The 21,358-nt window shown below is 40.7% G+C and overlaps 1 pseudogene; it reads left to right on the forward strand.

Annotated features, from left to right (window-relative positions):
- The first annotated feature begins 20,453 nt into the window (after nucleotides 1-20,453).
- LOC126417201 (5S ribosomal RNA) lies at nucleotides 20,454-20,571 on the forward strand (annotated as a pseudogene).
- The last annotated feature ends 787 nt before the right edge of the window (nucleotides 20,572-21,358 follow it).

The raw sequence follows: 21,358 nt of genomic DNA on the forward strand, positions 1-21,358 counted from the left end.
GGTTGCATGATACGTGTTGGAACACTGTTCCATTATACGGAGTGAACATCAGCTTGTGTGACCGGACGACTACAGGGCACACATAAAGAAGGGCAGCGCGGATGCTCATTGGCTTACCGGACTGGCAGAACAGTATCGCAGAACAGCTGAACAACCAGGGACTCCAGAAAGAGCTGAAGAGTTCTGAGGAATTTTTCCGACATCCGGTCTTTTGGGTCACATATTGACAGTTTAAATGTCATTATCTTAAAAACTATTTGGTTTACGCATCTGAAATTGCACCATTTTAATCTTTTTCTTATACGCATCAAAAATTTGCAACTTGACCACATTAATAAACAGTTCTTAATTTTTTATATACTAATTTTTTTTCAAATGCTTAAACCTAAAAAAATAGGAAATTGTTTTGGTTGAAAAAGAAAATGGGACACTGAGAAGACAGAAGTCAAGGGATAGCGACATGCAGATATAGAGATGGAGGTAGCGTCGCATACACAAGGTATGAAGTGCACTGATGGAGCTGACACTTGGGTGATTTAGGTGACTCGTGTGAATAGATCTGCACTTGGTTATGGCCGCACATCGGGAATTACCAGACTAGTTCGGGTTAGACGCATAGGACATTCCATTTCGGAAACAGTTAGGGTATTCAGTGTTCTGAAACCCAAAGTGTCAAGAGTGTGCTGAGAATAACAGTTTTCAGGTATTTCCTCCTACCACGGATAACACCGTGGCCTACGACCCTTCACTTAACGACCGAGAGCAGCATCGTTTGTGTAGTTGTCAGCGCTAAAGGACAAGCAACAATGTGTGAAATAATCATAGAAATCAATGTGGAACGTACAACGACCGTATACGTTAGGACAGTGCTCCGAAATTTGGCGTTAATGGGCTATGGCAGCAGACGACCGACGCGAGTGCCTTTGCTAACAGCATAACATCGCCTACAGCGCTTCTCCTGGGATCGTGACCGTATCGGTTGGACCCTAAACGACTGAAAGACCGCGGCCCGGTCAAATGAGTCCCGATTTCAGTTGGTAAGAGCTGATGGTAGGGTTCGAGTGTGGCGCAGATCGCATGACGCCATGGACCTGTCATCAAGACACTGTTTAAGCTTGTGGTGGCTCCATAATGGTGTGGGCTCTATTTACATGGGATGGACTGGATCCTTTGGTCCAGTTGAACCGATCATTGACTGGAAATGGTTATGTTCGGCTACTTGGAGACCATTTGCATTCACTTTCCCAAACAACGGTGTCGCAGGCCCGCAGTGTTTCGCGATTTGTTTGAAAAACATTCTGGACAATTTGAGCGAAGAGTTTTGCCACCCATACTGCTCGACATGAATCCCATCGAACACTTATGGGACATAACCGAGAGGTGAGTTCGCGCACAAAAGCCAAGCCGCAGCAACAATTTCGCAACTGTGGACGGGTATAGAGGTAGAATGGCTCAGCATTCCTGCAGGGGACTTCCAGTGACTAGTTGAGCTCATGCCACGTCGAGTTGCTGAACCACGCCGGGAAAAAGGAGGTGCGACACGATATCAGGAGGTAACCTAAGACTTTTGTCACCTCAGTGTATGTCAACCATACCCTGCTTTTTAATGTGAGTGCACAATTTTATGATGGTAATATTATAGTAAAATAAATTTTATTTAACTGATAAGCATCACGTGCGTAGTCTGTAGAACTTTGGATTCAGTATTAAGTCATAATGGAAACCTCAAATGGCCGTCAAATTATTGTTAATTTTTTTGTTTGATAGTAACCACTTTATTAAATTATTAGAATTAAGTAATGAAATTTATATTCAGCTTTTGCTTTCTCATCCAAACTGTGAATATATTTTGGTAGCTTTATTAGTCTGTAAGTGAAAAACGAAAGGTCCAAAAACATTTAATTTGCGATTTTCCACCTATTGTTGTTTGTGGGGTGAGGAGTCACCAGTCCTGCGGCCCTCCACAAACACCTCCCCTGCGTAAACTCTGCACTTGCGCCCTATGTTGTCGCACATATTTCTAATCTCTTTCCATTCCTACAGTTTTCAACCGCTACAGCTCCCTTTAGTGCCATGTAAGCATGTCCTATTATCCTGTTTCTTCTTCTTGTCAGTGTTTTCCACTTATTTCTGAAGAGATCCTTCTCGTTTATCATCGAATCAGTCCACCCAATTTTCAACATTCGTCTGTAGCACTACATCTCGAATGCTTCGATTCTCTTCTGTTCCGGTTTCCTCACAGTGCATGTTTCACTAATACATAATGCTATGCTATGCTGCAAACGTACATTCTCAGAAAGTTCTCCTTCCAATTAAGACTGATTTTTGATAGTAGCAAACTTATTTTGATTAGGAAGGCTTCGTTGCCTTTATTAGTTTGGCGTTTCGTATCTCCCTTTATTCATCCGTCATACATCACGTTGCTTCTTACGTAGCAGAATTTCTTAAGTTCGCTGATTTCTTGTTCCCCAATTATGATGGTAAATTCCTCATTAATCTCATTTGCCTACCTCCCATTACTTTCGTGTTTCTTCAGTTTACAAGCAATCCATGTTCTGCTCCGAACAGACTATTCATTTCATTCAGTATGCCCTGTAATTCTTCGCTTCTTACTATTAACTACTACAAATGCACAGAAAAGCAATCAGAATATGAGATTTCAAGAACCGAAGCGTAATAAGCATAATAATAATTGGTTGATTTCACTGGACTGACCCAGGCTTCATCTTGTTACGCGTTACTCATATAGGGGTCGTTAAGGTAAAAGTAAACTATTAACAGCTCTCACAGGCGCTAGCCACTTGAATTAAACAGGAGCTATAGATGAAGCCATAGCACTTTGTCACGTACCTTAAAGTGATACGCCAAATATAAATGTATATGCAAAACGAACACGTATGGCGGGTGATAGGTCACTACTGATCGCTACAAGGACCAGGCACAGCCTCTTTGCGAAGCACAACACCGCCCACCGGCCTACACTACACTCACAATAGTTACTTATTTTTAAGTTGCACAATATTATTGTGTAGCTAATGACGGCATGAAGTTCCGATTCCCATCGGTCACAGAGTGGCCAATTAAAAGTGCGCAATCAGTACTGGCGTAAGTGTCAAACGTCTTACCAGCAGTCAATCGCTGCTGCTCGCAAGATATAACACTAAAAAGAAGCACAAAGTTTTTGGCCTGTCAGGAAAAAAGTCGGAAACAGTTTATCGCGAAAGTGTGAAGTAGGGGACCCTGTGTTATTGCAATAAGAGAAATTTGTTTTGCTGTCTCATTTTTTGAACCCAAGCTCATGACCGAAAAGTAATTGCACTATAACATAACTGAATGCAATGGTAAACAAATATAAACAAAAAATTTCACAAAAGATCTAAAAAACTTCTCCGGTATCACCCCATGAATGGCTTCCGGTACGCACGAAATACGGAATAGCGTTATGTTCTACAAGAGTTGTCCATTTAGATGTGTGGCACACTTCTCCATAGCATGAAATTGTAGAACGCAAAAGAAAAACTACTGTACAGTACCTTATGTAGCAACCAGTTTTGGAACGTTACTTTATAGCTTCCAGTGCTTCACTCCTAGGACAAAATTTCAGTTTAGCAATGTTCCTACAACACTGAACTTTCTGTTGATATTCCACAAATATTGGCCTTTTCTTTTGTGTTACGGTGTGTTACGATGACTCTTTGATAAAGTTAAATTCAACATTTTCCTTTATGCGTTGCGTGAAATTCCAGCACGTTCTGTTCCGCTGCCAAAGAATCTCTCTCTTCTCTGTCTCGTCACTGCGTCATAGCATAGTAATATCTGTGGAGTGTACACTCACAAGTGTAGACCGGAATTTTCGTCGCCGGCATACGTGATTATCCTGCAGCGTAAGTTTGTCCGTAAGCGCTCCGCAGATTGAGAAAGTCATTACGTTAGAAGTTCCAGCTTTTCCAACTTTGAAGAATTTCTCTTGTCTCGTATTTTTTAATAAGAAAAGAGGGGATAGCCGTTCCTACTTTTAGGGTTTGTACTGCATTTGGTCGTAATGGTGAATCGCCGTAGCAAAAGTGTCTTAAAAAGCTTTTCATTCGGAGCTATGACGAGCAACAAATTACCAATTTACGCCCTCCGAAATATGTTTAAGGACGAAATTACTCGTTTATTGATACCTAGGATAATATGTTATACTCCGTTTATCTTTATGAAACTGAATTGAGAATCATACATACGGTGACAAAATGAGCACAATGATTAAATGAGATCTCTATAATCCAGGGGTAATGGCTGATATTGTCACACATACATCTTAACTGCAGGCGCAAATTCTCGAATTGTGTATACATTTAACGGATTCACTGCAGCATACTATTAAATTTATCTAGCACTTGTGAATATATGGCCATACAGTAACATAAACTATCCCTACGATTTTATCCCATCTTTACATGTCTTTCGATATTTATTAGCACACAGGTCATCTCTTAGTGTAACTATAATTAGACTATTGTCGTACTTACCTATGAAAAGAAAATTCCTTCTGCGACGAATTCATGTTTACATCAGCAACAGCAACAATTCAGCACCACTGTAGTTACTAACAAATAATTGTGTGGAAACCGTGCAGCTGCGTGTAATATTAAACTTTCGGTGTTTACGCAAAATGTAAACAATAGCTTCATTATCACGCCGCACCACTATTTTGGTTTGACGTTGGTTACAGGCGCAGCACACTATGCTCGCTGGATACGTATTCCTGCTCTCTGCTTATCGCCAACGATCGTACATATACCGGATCGTTTTACTGTTGTCGTTCCATTGCATGCATTTTATCTACAAACATTCTTAACATTATTCAGTAACAACGACAATTTGCAGATTTGACGACAGGTAATATTTATTAGTTAGGAATGGTTCGGGTCTAGTTTAGCAGGGGATACAACCCGTCGGCTTTGACCAATGACGTCAGAATTGGCCAGAGAGCATGTATTATAAAGATGAAAGAGCAGAGAAGAATATTCAGAAACAAAGGAATGCAAGAGAGAAAAACGGTACTCCACATATATAAGGGCCAGTAGTATTTTCACGTTAACGATGTCGCGTGTTTGTATCTTAGCATTTCTCCGCAAAATACAATGGAAAGAAATATATTACTAGCAAAGTATACATCATGTTACATGTGTGGCGACGTCATTTATCCACTGCGCCAAAAACAGCGGGTGAAAGCTGTAGCTGACAGATTTTTATCTTTGCCGTAGTCGGCTTGGTTACTGACATTAAAAAAACAGCAGTTATCATACCATTCGGTTTGTTTGAGTACAATTTTATGCCATTTGGCCTCAGAAACGCTGCCCAAACATGGCAAAGATTCATGCATGAGGTGCTTCGAGAATTACCATTCGTATTTTGTTATATGGACGCCATTTTAGTATTCTCTGGTTCTGTATATCAGCATGTCGAACATCTGCGGCAGCTTTTCCGCCGTCTGACAGAGTATGGCATAATTATTAACGAAACAAAGTGCAGGTTTGGAAAACGCGAGGTTAAGTTCCTGGGATATTTGGTTTCAGCAGCAGGCCTGTCACCTTTGCCTGAGCGGGTTGAAGCAGTACAACAGATGCCCCTTCCCACAACTTACAAAGGACTTCGCAGATTTTTAGGCATGCTCAACTATTACAGACGTCACTTACCTAAATTAGCTGCCGCCCAAGAGCCACTCACAACGTTACTTGCAGGTAAAAATACAACAGGAAATCGTAAAACTCCATGGAGTCCAGAGGCTGAAGCAGCTTTCCATGACTTAAAGAAATGTCTTTCTCGGGCAACACTACTGGGACATCCAAGATTGAGCGCTCCTTTAGCGCTCATGGTTGATGCGAGCCAAACAGCAGTGGGTGCAGCGCTACAGCAAGACGTTGATGGCAGATGGCAGCCGCTCGCATTTTTCTCTAAAAACTTGACTCGACAGCAGCAAAAGTGGAGTGCTATTGACCGTGAGTTGCTTGCTATTTACTTAGCCATAAAGCATTTTCGCACGTCTGTCGAAGGGAGGCACTTTGCAATTTTTACCGATCACAAGCCGTTAGTAGCTATATTTCAACGAGACACAGAGCTCAATTCACCACGTCAGTGCAGGCAAGTCGAATACATTGCACAGTTCACAACTGACGTGCGTCACATTTCAGGAAAAGACAACCTGGTCGCAGATTGCCTGTCTAGGAATTGTGCCAGTTTAAATTCAATTCGTTGGGCCGAGTTAGCGTCTAAACAACGAGAAGATCCTTTCTTGCGCCGTCTAATAGAGGAACAGAGAACCGCGCTGCAGCTCAGACGTGTGTCTGTCCCAAATGTTCCAAACGGAATTTGGTGTGATGTAGCGAAAGGAAAGGAGCGACCTTACATTCCAGAACAATATCGTCGCGAGATTTATAGTGCACTACATAATCTATCACATCCAGGAGTACGAGCTACAGCCAAGTTAGTTTCCTCCAAAGTAGTGTGGCCCGGAATACAAAAAGATTGTCGTGCATGGGCGCGTGCATGCCTAACATGCCAGCGTAATAAAATTGGCAGACATGTCTTTGCACCTATTGCTGACTTCCCGACGCCATCTGCAAGATTTTCACATATACATGTGGACATTGTGGGCCCGCTATCATGCTCTTCAGAACAACGCTATTTGCTCACAATCATTGATCGTTTTACCAGGTGGCCAGAAGTAGTTGTAATACAAGACATTTCTGCGGAGTCGGTTGCAAAAGCACTGTTGCATTTATGGTTCTCCAGGTTTGGCTTTCCGCAAAACATAACAACAGATCGCGGAAGGCAGTTTGAAAGCCAACTTTTCAATGAACTTTTACTACTGTGCGGGTGCAACCACCTACTCACCACAAGCTATCATCCAACTAGTAATGGAATGGTGGAACGACTACACCGCACGCTCAAAGCTGCATTAATGTGTAGTTCCACGTCGTGGCCTGAGGCACTACCGCTGGTCCTACTCGGATTGAGAACGGCCGTGAACGAGGACTTACAATGCTCTTCCGCAGAATTGGTTTATGGTGAGCAATTGAGGGTTCCTGGAGAATTTATCGTTCCAGCATCTACACAGACGTTCGCCCCTGAGCTATGCACGCAATTCGCGAGACAACTCAGCGATAGAATGAGAAACATCAAACCCACTAACCCTGTCAGACATGGAGGCCGGAGAGTGTTTGTACATAAAGACCTGCAAGCAACGTCCCACGTGTGGCTTAGGGATGATGCAGTGCGCCCGCCGCTTGTTTCGCCTTATTCTGGACCATACAGGGTAATCACAAGAGGAAGCCACAGCTTCGAAATCGGTAAGGATGGTAAAGAAGAGACAGTCTCAATTGAGCGGCTTAAGCCTGCTTACACCGAAGAGGGTACACTCCTTCCTCGGTCTGCACAATCACCCTCCAAAGTGGAGGCCAAAGAAACAGCAAAGAAACAGCAGATAGTCTCGCCGAGCCCTCGGTTTCAGAAGAGGACAACGAAGCAGCAAGTGCAAAACAGGAGCAGCCATTGCCTGCACCAGATGTTTTCACGAGAGCTGGTAGAAAAATCAAGTGCAAGTTTCCCCACATACCTGGTGCACCCGGTTTCAAAAGGAGGGGGGCTGATGTGGCGACGTCATTTATCCACTGCGCCAAAAACAGCGGGCGAAAGCTGTAGCTGACAGATTTTTAGCTTTGCCGTAGTCGGCTTGGTTACTTCATTAAATATAAACTGTATTGCTTAAGTGTAGTATGGGATACAAGTTCAGTGTACGTCGATTTCTTAGTTTCAACTAGCATTGCTGTCCTGTTGTTCACTTGAACTATGTATCTCCTGCTTCACTAAACCGTAAATGAAACACCAGATACAAATTAAAATCTCATTCGAAGTTTGTTGCTTACAGTACGGAATACGAGTTCGTCGTAAGTCAATTTCTTCGTTTTCACTAGCATTACTGTCCTGTTCTCCACTTGAACGATGTATCCTCCGCTTCAGTAAACCCTAAGTGGAACACGAGATACAAATTGTAGATGTGTTGTTTATTTCGTGTCCGCTATTACTAACAGTCTTTTCTTACGTACATATCAGTACTACTGATGACAGAAGGACCTACGTACGTAATATATGTATGCCAGACTTCCGTTGACCTCTATATATGTACACTGGTAACGAAAAGGTGGAAATAGACGTACGTTACATTTGCAACCTGTACCTCAATTGAATCACACGGAGACAATAAGACGACACATGTACAATTTGTATCCCGTACTGCACTATGGGGTACAGTTTTCTTGTTGCCTTGGACGCTAATAGTATCCCATTCGTTACTTGAGCTATGTAGCTATACGAAACATTTGTATATTGCTCGCTAATTGACATATATAGTGTCACTGTAAAGGCGAAGTGAAGGACGGGATACAAGTTTTAGTTGTGTCGGGGGATTCGCTTGTAATATGGGAAGTACACATTCGAAAGTGTCGTACTGATACTAGTGCTGGGAAACGAAAGAAGATCGACAGCTGAGAAATTTCTATTATGTACTTCACAACACTAAAATACACATATTGGTGGAATAAAACAGTGAAATATGTCAAAATAGTGAAGTACAGTGAAAGAAGCAAATGGAAAAGTGAACTTACTACACGGAAATATCGAAGAATAACCGAACCTCGACTAGACAGACAGTAACGAACATTACATACCCAGAAAGAGACAAATTCATTCCTATAAACGAAAATAAGACACTAAAAATTGTTCTACAATAAGAACTAATACTCCAAATTACCTCAATATCATTACGAATAATTATTTTAATGTACAATGATAGCGCTTATCCGGAACACAGAACTGTTTTATTATCTGTGCCTCGAAGGAGAAGACATTACTATCTATGACTAATGTATGACGTCATTGGTCAAATCCGACGGGTTGTATCCCCTGCTTCACTAGACTCAATGGTGCTCCCACTACATTTCTACCTATGTCTTTCACGTAATTCCGTTACAACCTCTGCAAATGTTTCGGTATTCCCATAGTGTAACATAACAGACGTCCCGTTTTCGTTACCAACTGCGACAGCAATGCACTAAGCGGTCAAAAGCGACACTTCTGAATGCAATAATGCGTGAATGCGAATACTGTCGTTTATATTGATTTGTAACATAATTTATGTAATAGGGAGCGTATGTAGTGCAATGAAAATCGACAATAAGTAAAAAATGAAAGCACATTTGTCAACACTCAGTTTTCTAATGACACTGGGAGATATCAAACGCCACCTTTTAGGACAGTTTATTTCAGATTCTCTTGTAATGAACAGATATTTACTGAAGTATGTCGTTCTCCTACAGTAACAAAAAATTGATAGGAAAGACCAGAAGACCTGACCTTTTGTAGAAATACGTCGTATCTCTACGCAACAACGCTAAGTTTTGTTCGCTACACTTTCATCCAAGTCAGTGAAAGTGGAACGCAGGAAACCTAAAGGGAATGTAATACCTACATTATTTAATGTGCGAAATAAGATAACATTCCTGTAAGGGGAAAACCACACAGACTGCTACTAAAACGTCAAAGCAAATAAAACTATTTCCCAACACAGAAGAGACCAATTCCACAATAGTTGCTACACCTGAACCACAAACAGTAGTAATTTTGAACATTTTTGAGAAAAAATTAATGAAACTTACGAAAATATTCATGTATTAGAAAGTCGAGTGAAGGGTAGGAATTGGCAGAAAGTTGTTACCGTTTAACCGTTGGAGCTACATTAGTGCTCCAAGCAGTGAGAAAAGTAGAAAAATTTTGTATCACAATAACAGACGACAACAGAAATATGTGCCTCTCATGCATGAAATAGGTGTTTATATTCTGTTGCTTTCAGTGGAGTAAGATGCAATTATACTGTACCTTTTCATGAGTAAGTTGTAGTTTATGTCATTGAATTAGTGAGAATGGCTGTTTTAAACATTTATTTCACAATATTTGATGTCTCCTGGTAGTTTACTAATGCGTAGAAAGCAAGACATAACAATAATTTCGTTAATTGAGTATAACAATAATTAAAAACATTGTCCTTACGACGCAGGGAACTGTCTGCTTTCTGACCGCTTGCAGATCTAATTTCGCACCAGCCGTCCAACGGCACAACTTTCGCACCGGGGTGTGTCGCGACTGTACGTATTAGATTGTGGTATTGCTTTCTATTTGGGGCGTTTTAGTCTAGTCCATGGAAATCTGTATAAGGTTGCAGGCTATTCTCCTGACTTTTATGTATGAATTTTTGTAATGCCTGTGTCGATACATGATACTCCTCTTCAAAATGAAATACTAATTAGCATAGATCGATCTATAAATTTTTTTTAATGTAACGAAATATTATCCCAAACATTTTTAATCCATATTTCACTCCTTTAGGGGGTTCAATTTCTAAAAACACTGAAACACATATCTTTTTTACTTCGAACCGAGACGTTAAATACCAATGCTCATAGAGGTACCTTTAAATATGCTTTAGTAGTTCTCTAATAATGAGTTACCTCAAAAAAACTTTCACTATTATTTTAACGCCTGGTACTGAATTTCCAAAAATGCTGAAACACGTACTTTTTTGTTTATCACTGAGAAACCAAATACCAATGTTCGTAGTGCTAGCTTCAAAACTGCCTTATTAACGAAATATTTTCAAAAAGTTGTTCTTCCCCTATTCCATCTCTTTGGAATCGGACAGTTCCTTTATCAATGACGCCTACAGTATAAGACCCATACCCTTTCCTAATTTCAAGTTTCTGTCCTTAGCGGTTCGGGTTGGGCGTTGACGATTCAGTTAATGAGTCAGGCCCTACTTCATCGTCTTAGGGGCTGAATTTCCGAAAACAGTGACATGTAATTTTTTCATTTCCAACCGAGAAGTCAGATACCAGTTTTCAGCAATTTAGCTTTAAAAATGCTTTCACAATGAAATACTTTCAAGAAGGTTTTCAACCCCTATTTCAACCTCTTAAGGCTGAATTTCCAAAAACAGTGAAACATATTTTTTGTATCTAACGGAGAGCCAAATAGAAATTTTCATAGATATAACTTTCAAAATGCTTTCACAATAAATTAATTTCATAAAACTTTTCAGCCCTATGTTTCACTCCTTCAGGAGGTGAATTTCCTATACACTGAAACACGTTTTTTTTTTTTAATTTCTAATTTAGAAGTCAGATATCAATGTTCATCGATGTAGCTTTAAAAATGCTTTAGTAATTCTTTAATAGTGATTTATTTTCAAAAAATTTAATTCACTATTTTATCCTCTTAGTTGCTGATTTTCCAAAAAAATTGTTGAGACACGTGTTCCTTTATTTCTAACGGTGAAACCAGTTACCACTTTTCGTAGTTGTATCTTCAAAATTGCCTTAATAGCGTCATAAAAAAAAGAAAAAAAGATTCATGTTCTATTTCTCCCCCTTAGGGATGGAATACCGAAAGGCCCCTCCTTAAACGTCACCTACATAGAAGATCAACATCCTCTGCATCTTTCAAGTTTCTTCACTCAATGGTTTGAGCTGGGTAATGATGAGTCAGTGAATGAGTCATTCAATTGGTACATTGCCTTTTATATGTAGAGATATTATGGTTCCCGCGTCCAACACCGCTCTATCAATTAAAGATATAAAGTCTGTAAATGAGTCGACGATCACGTTAGGGCACTTTATTTGTAAAGATCTGTCTTGATCAGATAAATTGTACAATTCACAATTATTGATTTTCATATCCAGATTTATTACAAATAGCAGATATTTGCTGTAGGCACCTAAGTTACATTACTTGAGGCAATTTCTACAACAGGTCTCTTGATACGTAAGAAAAATAAAAATATTAACATGATTAACAGCCATGCATTCCAACGATACATACCATAAAAATATTCTGATGTAAGTATCAGCATCAATATATATAGGTACATATTAATTGTTGCTAATAGCCTGGGTGTGTTCTGTATTTATACAAGTAACTGAGGCCAGGAGAGGCCACTAATGCACGGATACATGAGTAACTAATATCATAAATTTAATAGTTAGAATAGTTAAAATGCAGTATGCATAGTCATTAATTAAAGTTATCCCATATGGCCAAAAGAGCGTCTGGCAATAAAGCATGAGCTGACATACAATATATAGAAATAAAATCCATTACTCAAATCCACATCAAATGAAAGGTACTGCCGCTTCTAGGCTACACCACAAAGTTGTCAACAAAAGCAACAAGTATTTAGTATCTGGTATTTACAGGATCAGCTGACAAGACTAGTAAATTTTATATTGGTCAGACGGGAAGGATTTTAAAGTCGTTTTAGAGAACACACATATGGCCAAAATAAGAGCGCATTCGATACACATTTCGATAAAGAGAAACATGTGCCAGGAAATATAGAGAATAACATGAAGATGTTGAATTAGGCGCTAAAAGGACTAATATTGTGTGGTATCGCCCTACTGGAGTCATAAAGTTGGCAAAGGAATTGCAAGTTTCCGCCAGAAGCCGAGCCGGCCGGGGTGGCCGAGCGGTTCTAGGCGCTTCAGTCTGGAACCGCACGACCGCTACGGTCGCAGGTTCGAATCCTGCCTCGGGCATGGGTGTGTGTGATTTCCTTAGTTAGGTTTAAGTAGTTCTAAGTTCTAGGGGACTGATGACCTCAGAAGCTAAGTCCCATAGTGCTCAGAGCCATTTGAGCCAGACGCCGACAGAGGTCATGGGGGATCTGGCGCATCCAGTGGTTGCGTGTACGCAAAGCCACGCTCCCAGTGGCTCCTAGAGAGCCTATTTAGAGGCAGAGAGTGGCCAGTGGTGATAGCGTCGCTGATTGGCTGACAGCCGAGGACGCCATGTCTTTACCAAACTGACACTGACTTGATACGAATATAAATAGATACTGTGTGTGATTCTGTACTATTGGTTCTCTTCAACGCTTCGAACGCCAATTCCATTATACAATTATGTACAGGTTGTAATACGGTAGGTATTGAAGGACATTTGTATGTTCTCTGTTGGTTCTAATTACGTAAATTACTTTACAGTCACTCTGTTGGTCGGATCTATCAACTCACTGGTTGTCGCTCTGAGAAAGCTCGTTTGGTTTCTTTGTGTATCGAAAAATCAATTTTTTTCTATATGACTACAATGCTTACAAAACGAAATTTAAAAAAAATTACAGAATAACCTTTTTACTGATACATGCCCTCCATGGAAGAAAAAGTAAAAGAAATGAATGGCCTTGTAGCATGGGGGTAGAGTTTTAACTTTATTATCCAAAAGTCCTGAGTTAGAATCCTACTGGAACCAGTTTTTTTTTAAAAAAAAAAAAACGTTATTTTTTAGTCTTTTAATGGTTCTTGAGTGACAATTCATGCTACGCGATGTGTTTTAACATGCGTACGGAACCCTAAGTCTACGTACTTCCGACTGGCGACACGCACTTGGCGCTGTAGTCTTGGCTATTCACATTCCTGTAAATTATAATTATCGTATAAGAAAATGTTATAAGATCGACACACACTTAAAATGCATTATGTGGGGACGGAAAGAGACAAGAGTTTACCAATTTCAACGATGAATATCCGCAAGGAAAAATCTGAAATAGCATCATGTACTCTGAGATCCTTCCCCATGGACGATGGACCTTGCCGTTGGTGGGGAGGCTTGAGTGCCTCAGCGATACAGTTGGCCGTACCGTAGGTGCAACCACAACGGAGGGGTATCTGTTGAGAGGCCAGACAAACGTGTGGTTACTGAAGAGGGGCAGCAGCCATTTTCAGTAGTTGCAGGGGCAATAGTCTGGATGATTGACTGACCTGGCCTTGTAACACTAACCAAAACGGCCTTGCTGTGCTGGTACTGCGAACGGCTGAAAGCAAGGGGAAACTACGGCCGTAATTTTTCCCGACGGCATGCAGCTTTACTGTACGGATAAATGATGATGGCGTCCTCTTGGGTAAAATATTCTGGACGTAAAATAGTCCCCCATTCGGATCTCCGGGCGGGGACTACTCAAGAGGACGTCGTTATCAGGAGAAAGAAAACTGGCGTTCTACGGATCGGAGCGTGGAATGTCAGATCTCTTAATCGGGCGGTAGGTTAGAAAATTTAAAAAGGGAAATGGATTAGTTAAAGTTAGATATAGTGGGAATTAGTGAAGTTCGGTCGCAGGAGGAACAAGACTTTTAGTCAGGTGAATACAGGGTTATAAACACAAAATCAAATAGGGGTAATGCAGGAGTAGGTTTAATAATGAATAGGAAAATAGGAATGCGGGCAAACTACTACAAACAGCATAGTGAACGCATTATTGTGGCCAAGATAGATACGAAGCCCACGCCTACTACAGTAGTACAAGTTTATATGCCGACTAGCGCTGTAGATGATGAAGACATTGAAGAAATGTATGATGAGATAAAAGAAATTATTCAGGTAGTGAAGGGAGACGAAAATTTAATAGACATGGGTGACTGGAATTCGACAGTAGGAAAAGGGAGAGAAGGAAACATAGTAGGTGAATATGGATTGGGGCTAAGAAATGAAAGAGGAAGCCGCCTGGTAGAATTTTGCACAGAGCACAATTTAATCATAGCTAACACTTGGTTCAAGAATCATGAAAGAAGGTTGTATACATGGAAGAATCCTGGAGATACTAGAAGGAATCAGATAGATTATATAATGGTAAGACAGAGATTTAGGAACCCGGATTTAAATTGTAAGACATTTCCAGGGGCAGATGTGGACTCTGACCACAATCTATTGGTTATGACCTGTAGATTAAAACTGAAGAAACTGCAAAAAGGTGGGAATTTAAGAAAATGGGAACTGGATAAACTGACTAAACCAGAGGTTGTACAGAGTTTCAGGGAGAGCATAAGTGAACAATTGACAGGAATGGTGGAAAGAAGTACAGTAGAAGAAGAATGGGTAGCTCTGAGGGATGAAGTAGTGAAGGCAGCAGACGATCAAGTAGGTAAAAAGACGAGGGCTAGTAGAACTCCTTGGGTAACAGAAGAAATATTGAACTTAATTGACGAAAGGAGAAAATATAAAAATGCAGTAAATGAAGCAGGCAAAAAGGAATACAGACGTCTCAAAAATGAGATCAACAGGAAGTGCAAAATGGCTAAACAGGGATGGCTAGAGGACAAATGTAAGGATGTAGAGGCTTATCTCAGTAGGGGTAAGATAGATACTGCCTACAGGAAAATTAAAGAGACCTTTGGAGAAAAGAGAACCACTTCTATGAATATCAATAGCTCAGATGGAAACCCAGTTCTAAGCAAAGAAGAGAAAGCAGAAAGATGGAAGGAGTATATAGAGGGTCTATACAAGGGCGATGTACTTGAGGACAATATTATGGAAATGGAAGAGGATGTAGCTGAAGATGAAATGGGAGATACGATACTGCATGAAGAGTTTGACAGAGCAATGAAAGACCTGAGTCGAAACAAGGCCCCGGGAGTAGACAACATTCCATTAGAACTACTGACAGCCTTGGGAGAGCCAGTCCTGACAAAACTCTACCATCTGGTGAGCAAGATGTATGAGACAGGGGAAATACCCTCAGACTTCAAGAAGAATATAATAATTCCAATCCCAAAGAATGCAGGTGTTGACAGATGTGAAAATTGCCGAACAATCAGCTTATAAGTCACAGCTGCAAAATACTAACGCGAATTCTTTACAGACGAATCGAAAAACTGGTAGAAGCCGACCTCGGGGAAGATCAGTTTGGATTCCGTAGAAATATTGGAACACGTGAGGCAATGCTGACCCTACGACGTATCTTAGAAGAAAGATTAAGGAAAGGCAAACCTACGTTCCTAGCATTTGTAGGCTTAGAGAAAGCTTTTGACAATGTTGACTGGAATACTCTCTTTCAAATTCTAATATATTTATTTACCTAGGATTATAGCTACTTATGTTCTTAGCTTAAAATAGGTTATGTAAAATACAGGGAGCGAAAGGCTATTTACAATTTGTACAGAAACCAGATGGCAGTTATAAGAGTTGAGGGGCATGAAAGGGAAGCAGTGGTAGGGAAGGGAGTGAGACAGGGTTGTAGCCTCTCCCCGATGTTATTCGATCTGTATATTGAGCAAGCAGTAAAGGAAACAAAAGAAAAATTCGGAGTAGGTATTAAAATCCATGGAGAAGAAACAAAAACTTTGAGGTTCGCCGATGACATTGTAATTCTATCAGAGACAGCAAAGGACTTGGAAGAGCAGTTTAACGGAATGGACAGTGTCTTGAAAGGAGGATATAAGATGAACATCAACAAAAGCAAAACGAGGATAATGGAATGTAGTCGAATTAAGTCGGGTGATGCTGAGGGAAATAGATTAGGAAATGAGACACTTAAAGTAGTAAAGGAGTTTTGCTATTTGGGGAGCAAAATAACTGATGATTGTCTAAGTAGAGAGGATATGAAATGTAGACTGGCAATGGCAAGGAAAGCGTTTCTGAAGAAGAGAAATTTGTTAACATCGAGTATAGATTTAAGTGTCAGGAAGTCGTTTCTGAAAGTATTTGTATGGAGTGTAGCCTTGTATGGAAGTGAAACATGGACGATAAGTAGTTTGGACAAGAAGAGAATAGAAGCTTTAGAAATGTAGTGCAACAGAAGAATGCTGAAGATTAGATGGGTAGATCACATAACTAATGAGGAGGTATTGAATAGAATTGGGCAGAAGAGGAGTATGTGGCACAACTTAACAAAAAGAAGGGACCGGTTAGTAGGACATGTTCTGAGGCATCAAGGGATCACAAATTTAGCATTGGAGGGCAGCGTGGAGGCTAAAAATCGTATAGGGAGACCAAGAGATGAATACACTAAGCAGATTCAGAAGGATGTGGGTTGCCGTAAGTACTGGGAGATGAAGAGGCTTGCACAGGATAAAGTAGCATGGAGAGCTGCATCAAGCCTGTCTCAGGACTGAAGACCACAACAACAACAACAACTCTGAGATACATTAAATGAAAGTTCTTTTTGTTATTTATCAGTTGTCAATGTTTATATAGGATCATAAAATACAGCTTTTGAAATTCGGCACACATACTCACTACTTCACGAGACTTCCATTTGCTCACAAATTTATTAGGGGTATATAAACATAGACGAATGGCATTTGTTTTAATTATATATCGATTATTAAGGTAGAAGATCTGCTTTGGTCTCATGCGTAAAACACATGCCTTATTTTACTCGTGAAGTGGCTAGCTTTCTGCTTGCGTCGCTACCTAATTGCGCGTCCCGCGCGTAATGTGGTAAAAACATGGCGGCCACGGGCCACTCTCTCCCTATATAGGCTCTCCAGATATAGTCCCCACTATGCAACCGCTAATAACCACACCACTACCCCTCCCCACCTAGACGTCAGACAATAAAACACAGACATATAACATGAAAACCAACACCCAACCACCAATCATTCACTCACTCACTCACTCACTCACTCAGACACACACACACACACACACACACACACACACACGAATGCACATACACACGCACACATAAACAAGCCGGCAAACTCTACAACTACTCACTCCTGTTCTGCCACTGAAAAATAGGAAAGCCATAATTGTATAACAACAAACTTGCTGCTTGCTTGCTCTCACTTAAAAACCTCTCCTACACTCTATTGTTGTACATATTGTTAAAATAAGATATATCTCACGCAAATTACTTACAGTAACACTACGCACAACAATGGGAATAATCATAATTATATATTATCATACGTTAATGTTTACATCTTTATCTCTCACTGTCACTTCAAAAACCTCTCCTCTTATCTTCTCTCCTATATTCTATTATTATATACATTGTTAAATTAAGATATAACCATGTAAATTATGTATTGTAATACCAAATTTTTATTGTAAGTGATCACCTTAAAAGTGCAAAAAATGTAAAAAGCACCTTTCACCAATCACTTTAAATTGTATTAAAAGGAAAAATGAAATTGTAAAACCTGCAATGGCTAAAAAGTGCAATGCAGGCACTAGAATAGCCCACCCTCCCCCCTAAGGGGAGGGAATGAAATATGCAAAAAAAAAAATATCCGTGCCACGAGCGCCCCCTGCCGCCGCGATACGAGACTTCTGGCGGAAGCCGCGCTCCCAAACACTTGGCTACGCGACCGTCATCAGATGCCGCCTAGAGGTGCTCCTGAGACCACCATTCGCACTTAGTTCAGAGAGCCTCATCCTTGTTGCTGTTTTAGGAGCTGGACTCTATTTCTTGCTGCGTTATTCATAGCGAGTCTTCTTACACTAGGAGAAGTATAGTTCAAGTAAATCTCCTGTTTGCTGATCGTTTCTGCTCCTGTCCAGCTCTCCCACGACAGCTGTTGACACACCCGCCTGCGGCCCACCTCTCCTTACCTTTGTGGACCAAGTCGTTCACAACGCAACGCACTGAAGCTATTGAAAGAAATGGAAATTTACGTAGATAGAAAACGGTAGCGGGGAGTACTGCTGAATAAACGGAATGAATTTAAGTGGAATGCTTGTTTCACTGCATTCAGAAACCTGCTAGTTTCGAGCAGCATCCCTCGCCACACCAGCTTCAGTTGCGGTCGCGTGCGCCGGCCACCAGCGGCGAGGAAACTGGGTCTTCCTCCGCAAGCTCTGCCACAGGGAAAACAATAACTTCTCACAGGGAGCCCACGTCGGGGAACCACTAACATTCCAGTCCGAATGTGTCGTCGACTACCAAGATTTTTTACACAATTATGTGCTATTTACTTTGCGAGGCTAGCAGCTTCCAATTAATGATCTTTATCCCTTACATATGACTATGAAGTGCCGGCCGCGGTGATCTCGCGGTTCTAGGCGCTACAGTCCGGAACCGTGCGACTGCTACGGTCGCAGGTTCGAATCCTGCCTCGGGCATGGATATGTGTGATGTCCTTAGGTTAGTTAGGTTTAAGTAGTTCTAAGTTCTAGGGGACTGATGACCTCAGATGTTAAGTCCCATAGTGCTCAGAGCCATTTTTTAGTATCTTACAATAATTATTTTTTTATTTCTGTAAAACTTTACTCACTCCTATGACATTACCCGTTCAGTATCTTAATGAATCTTATGCTCACTGTATATTTTTTGTAAATGCATACATAGTGAAGAGGTAAAAAAGCAATGAAGAACCAATAAAATAAAATTTTGGTTACTATTGCAGATATGTATGTAAAAATACACTTTGAAAGAAGAAACTAAATAACTTTCCAGCCTAGATTTGAGCAGCATCCTGCACGCTAAGAGAGCTTAAACGAAGTTGTCCATATGTAGGACATTTTGTTTTCGGTTCTCGAGGGTCAGCTGAGGCAAGGATACAGAACCGTATAAAGATTGCTTGAAGGCTACCCAGTTCCTCCATCCCGAAAACATACCACCGACACCAGTGACTTACAAAAATCTGCCTGTAGTTGCTGTGTCGTACAGGACTCATCAAGTTCAAACCTCTGAAGCGTCCACATCCTGTTTCCCGGCGCGGCAGCGCACACGCAAGTAGACCGCCCTGGGTTCTGGTCACGTCACGTTGCGTCGTAGCGAATTGCCCGGCCAGCCCATGGTTAGCTGGCTGCATATGCGGCGTGCATACGGAATGACGCGACGCGCGACTCACAAGTCGTAAGTGAACTCTCGTTGGTCACGATGGGAGGATTAAAGTTGCCTCGCCCAAACCTGCTATTACAGTGGATTCTTCTTCTATGTTGGGTGCTCGTTAACACATTTCTACAACCGCCCGTTAAATATACGTTCGACAATAAACCTCCAGAACTGCGAAGGAATGAGAATTGAAACGGCACCGAAACGTGAACAATGGTACGTAGTTTCAGCCCTAATAGGTTGTTTCAGAAAATATCATGCTAATATAACTGTGTGATAGCTTCTTGATAAATAAATAATAAATAAAATTTTATTTTCGTTCAGCTGTTACGGTAATACACAACGTCAATTTACAAATAAACAACAATAAATATACACTACAAACACAAAAATGGCAAGTTCATAAAAGCTAAATCTGCTATAAATTATACTGTCCATTTTCACGTAGACAAAATTGATTAACTGAGTAAAAAGGTTTAATGGACAACCAGCTGCACAGTCTGTGCTTAAATAAATCCAATGAAATGTCTGCACATTCTAGAAATAGTTTGTTCAACAACTTCATATCCACCATTTCATAGCTGTTTAGTGATACAGACAGTCCATGGCCAGTTATCTCAGTATGCCTATCGTTTCTAGTGCTGTGAGAGTGTAAATCCTGTCTGAACTGGTATTCTGATAAGTTATTCTTTGGATACAAGAGAACAGTGTAAATCTACAAATTTATTACCGTTAATATTTTAAGTTAATAAACAATTATCTACAGAGGGCAAGCATTTTTGAGTTAGTAATAATCCTAATAGCCAACGGCCCTGCCGCAGTGGTAACACCGGTTCCCGTCAGATCACCGAAGTTAAGCGCTGTTGGGCTGGGCCAGCACTTGGATGGGTGACCATCCGGTCTGCCGAGCGTTGTTGGCAAGATGGGTGCACTCAGCCCTAGTGAGGCAAACTGAGGAGCTACTTTATTGAGAAGTAGCGGCTCCGGTCTCGGAAACTGACATACGGCGGGGAGAGCGGTGTGCGGACCACATGCCCCTCCGTATCCGCATCCAGTGACGCCTGTGGGTTGAGGACGACGCGGTGGCCGGTCGGTACCTTTGGGCCTTCATGGCCTGTTCGGGAGGAGTTTTAGTTTTTAATAATCTTAATACCCTAAACATGTGAGCTACAGCCCCAAAATAAAAGCTCGTACGATATAACACTGTGAAAAACAGCAAACTAGGCTGATCTTACATAAGCCGAAGGTACCTGATTTCTTAAATTACTTAGCAAGTATATCACTCTAGGCAACCTTGTACTGACGCATGAAATTTGTGGATCCCAAGCCAATTTACTATTAATGAGAGGATAACTAGAAAGGTAGTTTCTCCATTCTTATAAATAGGTGCAACTCCTGATAATTTTAACACCTCTGAAAATACACCTTCATTTAAACATTTATTTATACAATAAATAAGAGGAATTACTATTCGACCAGCTATCTTTGTTAACATATTACTAGAAAAATCGTATGTGCCTACACTATCAGAAGGCCTAAAATTATTTACAATACCTAAAACAATATCTGGTGCTATCTCTTTCAGTGCGTCGATTAGGTTATGATATTTTTTATATGAAATACACTTTCATGATGCCTAAGAATACTTTCATAAATTTCATTAACAGAGTGTATACAAAAGTTATTAAATTCAACTGGTGATGGAGC

This window comes from Schistocerca serialis, chromosome 8, assembly GCF_023864345.2.
Source record: "Schistocerca serialis cubense isolate TAMUIC-IGC-003099 chromosome 8, iqSchSeri2.2, whole genome shotgun sequence".
NCBI lineage: Eukaryota > Metazoa > Arthropoda > Insecta > Orthoptera > Acrididae > Schistocerca > Schistocerca serialis.